The sequence below is a fragment of the Lactuca saligna genome, chromosome 2 (genome assembly GCF_052625555.1).
Source record: "Lactuca saligna cultivar CGN05327 chromosome 2, ASM5262555v1, whole genome shotgun sequence".
Lineage (NCBI taxonomy): Eukaryota > Viridiplantae > Streptophyta > Magnoliopsida > Asterales > Asteraceae > Lactuca > Lactuca saligna.
This window is the reverse complement of record NC_136418.1, coordinates 133,629,357-133,635,579: the sequence shown is the minus strand read 5'-3', so window position 1 is coordinate 133,635,579 and position 6,223 is coordinate 133,629,357. Positions and strand designations below refer to the sequence as shown.

Genomic DNA, 6,223 nt, shown 5'->3' with positions numbered 1-6,223 from the left:
CTAGATATGTAAGAGAAAGAGAGAGAGAGAGAGAGAGAGAGAGAGAGAGAGAGATGAATTGGGCATGCATGTCCATAAATATTGGAATTTATGAGCCTTTTGAGTCCTTAAATGCTTTCTAGAAAGTTGGAGTTGAAGGCTTAATGGATTAAGGACCCAATCTATTAAGTTGTTCACAGCCAGTGGCCACGATGTGGCATGAAGGGTGCTACGACATGGAAATGGGGGAATCATCGACTATTTTGTTTGGAGTTAGCCATGACGTGGAGGCATGTGTGCCACAACGTGGGGATCGGGTTATCTGTGACTGAACTTATTGTATCCAGACTAAGTTATTTGCTATAACATTGCCATAGACTAGCTACGACTTGCAGGTCAACTGGTGAGGATTTTTTATTGTTAAAATGTTGAATTTTGACTTGGTTGACTTTTTTTCAAGTGGTTAGTTTTAGAAGGTGAACTAAGGGTTTACCTTGTGTGGTTTATTAAGAGGTGTATATCACCCGTTCATTGGATGAGAGAGAGACAAAGATGTGAGCAGTTCACTACGACTGCGAGGTGAGTCTTCTCACTATAATATGTAGGGCGCTAATTGTATTTGTGATGATTGCATGGAAGACCAGGGTATGGCCCTTGGCATATGTATGAAAGACTCATAACGTGTGTATGGAAGACTAGGATCCGACTCCTGGTAATTGTATGTAACACTAGGGTCTGGCCCCGGCATTTATATGTAGGATGCTAGTTGTCTTTGTGATGCTTCAATGGAAGACCATAATATGGCTCCTGATACTTGTATGTAGGACCAAAGTTTGGCTCCCGGTGTTGCAAGGAAAGACCATGATTTGGCTCATGGCTGATAGTGGTAGTAAGACTATGGACCGGCCCATAACATTTCTTATCCTATATATGGTATGTGGTATTTTGGGGAATTCATTAAGCTTTGTGCTTATGGTTTTGTGGTTTAAATACTTTCATGTACTTTTAGTTCTAAAGGGAAGGGCCCGACTTGATCGTACAACATCATGCCCTAATGGCTTTTCCGCATTGATTATTACTGTTTACTTTGATTTTTGAGAGATAAATTTTACTGTGATTGATTTTAGAACAAATTTTTGTATAGATTTAATGGTTTAAAAGTAAAACAATTATTGGTATTTTTGGGACGTTACAGGATCTATTTTTCTTTTTTGGAAATCAATTCACATGTTTAGATTGAAACCTAGATGAAGATGAAGATGTACGAATGTTGTTCATATTCCAGTTTGTTATTCAACACATACACGCAAATAAAATTCAAATTACACACTTAGTTTTATGGGTTTGCACTTTAACACACACACGAACAATCTATTTTCTAGGTTTGCTCTTCAATAACAACAAAAGAAATCAGTTGAGAAGTTGAAGACATATTAGGGGATGAAATTGATTTTGAATATGTCAAGATTCGACCACCGTCGATCTCTCAAGATTCAAACCCGGTAACCCTAATACAATATGAAAAAAAATTTGAATCTGAAATCAAATTTACGGATGAAATTGAACCATGAATGTCTATTGTTTATCTCAGATGGCTCAGTTAATAAGTGTATTTGTGTATGTGTGTATGTGTTTTCGATCGCAACTGTCAAGGATCCGCTTCTTCTAATTAAAATTTGAATGAGAAGATATGAGATATGATAATGACGAAGATGATTAGGTGGTGTGATGAAAAGGTGGGTTTTTATGTGTGTGTTCCTCCTTCCTCAGATCTACATGTGCAAGGTAATAAACAAACGAGAATATTAAACAAAGATGAACTCTTTCTTCTTTCTATGTAAAATTGATGAACAAGTCTCAAGTTGCAGGTATGTGATTGTGACAGGAGATGATTTCCTTAAGATTCGATTTTGCAATAGGTATTGATTTCCCTCTTTCTCCTTCTAGTTCTTAAGCTATGGGTCTATGATGGCTAGATGAAGACCAAGGGGTAGAAATGGTCACATAAGGAAGACGATGAAGGTTATGATAGGAAGTGGTAGATGATGGTGTTAGGTTGATTCATATTGTGGGGCTTGTGAAGAAGTTCGATTTTATGGTACAAGTTTGTTGGTCGAATAAAGAAGCTTGGGTTCATCATTCATGGTATGTAGATGGTGATGGTTAAAAGGAAGATGATGAAGGCTCATGATCCACACACACACACACACACACACACACACAGAGAAAGAGAGAGAGAGAGAGAGTGTGTGTGTGTGTATGTGTGTGTTTATGTGTGTGTGTTAAATTTGCAACCCATCAAGGATCAAACCCAAACCCAACATATGGCTCTCACTATAATCTTGTTTGTTTACATTTTTTTATCTATATTTTTTTTATAAAATCTTGTTTGTTTATATTTTTTTTATAAAAACTTGTTTGAATAATTTTTTATATAATACTTGTTTGTATACATTTTATAAAATGTATACAAACACGATTTTATAAAATATATACAAATACGTATTATATAAAAAATTATTTAAACACAGTTTTATAAAATGTATACAATCACGTATTATATAAAAAATTAGCCAAACACGTTTTTATAAAAAAAAAATATAAACAAACACGATTTTATAAAAAACAAATAGATACACACCTATTTGTGTGCATATATATATATATATATATATATATATATATATATATATATATACACACACACACACACACACACACACACATAAAGGTGATTGGTGTTTGTATATAATTTTTTTTCGTAAAATACGTTGTTGTATAAATTTTTTTTATAAAAACAGTTTTGTATATATTTATATACTTAATAAATATATATTTTTATAACTAGATACTTCATAAACAAAAAAATATATACATAGAAAATATAAGATTTTATGTGAAAATATATATATTTTTTTGTATAAATATGATTTTATAAAGAAAAAACATATTAGAAACAGTTTTTTGAGAAATAAAGTTGTAAAAAAAAACTAAAGTTAGATGAATTCATAGTAAAATTCTAAAATTTGGACAAAAAGGGTAAAGTTTGGACCAAATTTGTTAGAAAATTTAAAATTTGGGCCAAAGTGTAAAATTTAGATCAAATTTGTAATAAATTTTGAAATCTGGGCCAAAAATGTAAGTTTTGAAAGTTGGATGACCTGTTGACCGTCTAAGGATTAAATTGAATACAATTACCGGTATTTGAGACTTAATTTAATAAAAAATAAATATAAAGACTAAATTGATTATGAAACCAATATGTAGGGACTTTATTGCAGTTATATATATATATATATATATATATATATATATATATATATATATATATATATATATATATATATATATATATATATATTGAACCGCAAATCTAATTTAAACCTAAACTACATTCCTAAATCCATATAACGAAACTTGAATTTTCGACGACAAAATTTAATACCAATAAGTTCTTGAAAAGTTAGAATTAATGCATCGCTTCAAACAACATAAATTTAAGGTTAACCTTGTTAGAAAGTAATTTTCTCGGTTTTCACTGTTTAAATTTAGATATATTTGAGAAGAGAGATTATTGTCTAGAAGGTTAAGATAAAAAAGTAAGAACAAATGCTATGATTGATGTAAAGTTTTTAGTAATTCTAAGAAACGACGTAAAAATCTTAATGTTGTGCTTTTGATTTTCTTAATTTTCTTGATTTATTATGTTTAATTTTCTACGATCTGTTTTTTTATGCTAGTTTAATTTTCTACAATTTGTTTTTTTATGCTAACATGTTCTAGTTTAATGTTGTTCGATATCATCCTTATCATGAAGATTGAGGACAATATTATCAAGATTTGTATCATGAATCAACTAGATCTGTTCTGCTTCCTGTTTTGGTTGTGAAACTAATTTGATCATCAGTTATACTAAATTTGATTAAGTATTCAGAAAGTATTAATCTTCGTCTCAAAGTTTCACTGAATCAATTATTGGGGAAAAACGAAATAAGATTATTGGAAATCTAGATCACAAACAGGAATCGTGTCAACACTTTCCTTGTTTAATATTTCGACCCTATATGTCTAGGGTATCACATAATCCAAACTTAGGATAATTCCTAATGCAACAATTCTGATTTAAGGTACAAAATCAGAACAATTGAAGAATATGAAGCGAAAGAACGTTCTGCGTTTTCATATGTGTTTTAAATAGCCATTTATCACCGATTTATCCAATAAACGAATAAGTCACAACAATTGCTATCTTTTAAGAAGTACAAATCAGACCTTGTAATGTCTTTTCAAATAGCGGACCCCCGACTTGACACAGTGGATTAGGGTCCGGTACTAATAATATTTAGTAAATACAAGTGTGTACTTCCGCACCAACATTAATTGGTGTAGAGAATTTTTCATTGTATTGTAAGTAATAGATACACTCAAAAAAAGATATACCAACTGAACAAAACATCTTCTTATGTCTATCAAATACTTCAATGGCTTTTCATGGTTCTTATTCAATCATTTACACAATCCCAAAAGCCAATGTTATATCTTCATTTATTCAACCATTTAAACAAACGTTAACAACCATTTAATCAAGGGTTGTACCTATGTTTTTCCAAATACTCTACAAATTCGTTTGTATACTTCTGTTGTAGCTTCATGTCGCCAAATATTCGGCTCAAAGCCATAGCATTCTCCTTGTAGACCTTCCCCTCATCTTCAACCACTACCGAACTCAGTGAGTCGGCAACCGAGTTCTTGGTGAAGGACCCCTCATGCTCATTTCTTGGCACCTCAATTCCGACCTTTTTGTCAACCAGTGCTCGAGCATTCAGCCCTTGGTCCACCAAAAACGGAAGCATGATTAAAGGATGACCTAACATTAGCCCTTCCACAATCGAGCTCCAACCACAGTGAGTCAAGAATCCACCCACCGAGTCATGACTCAGTATCTGTAACTGAGGTACCCAACTCGTCCACACCATCCCACGGTTCCGGATTCGCTCCAAGAACCCGTCTGGCAATTCAACCGAGTCTGACTCGGAGGAACCCGCCGGTTTTCTGAAAGCCCAAATGAAGGGCAACCCAGGGCTAACTCACTCACATCAGTTTTGCTCAGCATAACCTCACTGCCTAACGCCACGTACACAACATGCCCCTTTTGATGACCATCGAGCCAGTTCTTGTTTGTTAGCCACGTGTCATCTTTCTCATCTCCGACGTCAGCGGATGTGGTCGGTGGCATTAGACCCACTGGAATCACCGGGAGGTGGTGTAGCTCTTCTAAAAGGGTTAACCACTCGGGTTCAAATTCGAAGCAATATCTCATGAACACACAGTTAGACCCCTTGAAGATCATCCCGCTACGATATACATCTGAAACCCCAGAAGCATTAGGAGAACTACTGTCCACCATCCAGTCAGCCTCATGCCTCCGATAGCATATTTTCGAGGGGAATGGAACCCACTTGGGCGGCGTTAGGAAGTCCTCCACCGACGTCCGATCATCGGAACCATTTATCATGTCCTCCGGCGATCCTCCTAGAAAAGCGATGAACCATGCGTTGAATATGGAGAGGAAGGCTCGCGAGATGCCAAGGCCAGCAGCGATCTCCGGCAACCAGTAGGGAGCAAAATCATATATTATCCAGTCTGGGGAACCCGCCTTGAGAAATCGCGTGACCTCTGGCTTAAGACCATCGAAAGCCTTCTTGAGGTATTGAATATCTTCAGTGCGGACATCCATGGTGGTCTCTGCATCTTGTGGCAGCTGATGAAGACGTGGAAGAGTGAGTGGAACCAAGTTTATAAGTGGCGAGAGGTGAGAAGGGAGGTTTGGGATACGTTGGATGTTTCGAGTTGTGGAAAGAAAAGAGACTTTGTGACCTTTTTGGGCTATTGATTTAGAAAGTTCAAGGAAAGGGATGATGTGACCGAAAGCAAGCCATGGGAACATCACCACATGAAGCTGCTGCTTACCGCCGTCGGAGTCGGTGGTAGGCATCGCCGGTAAAATGTAAATGATAATGGTGATCTAATCTTCGTGCCTTCGTTTGAATTTATTAATTTAAGAAGATCAACATATTGGAGCTTATCCATCAACCTTATGGTATCGGTGCCTTATATTGTTGGGTTTTATCTTCATGCAATATATTGTTAGCAGGTGTCAATATATTGCTAGCAGGTGTCAAGGATGTTTCCTGTCTCCCCTTTTCGCTCCTATTTAAAAAAGGATAACATACCCTTGTAAATA

General features: G+C 35.3%; 1 pseudogene; it reads right to left on the bottom strand.

Moving 5' to 3' along the window:
• Positions 1-4,562: 4,562 nt before the first annotated feature.
• On the bottom strand, positions 4,563-5,994 carry LOC145030104 (UDP-glycosyltransferase 91D1 pseudogene; annotated as a pseudogene).
• Between the last annotated feature and the right edge of the window lie 229 nt (positions 5,995-6,223).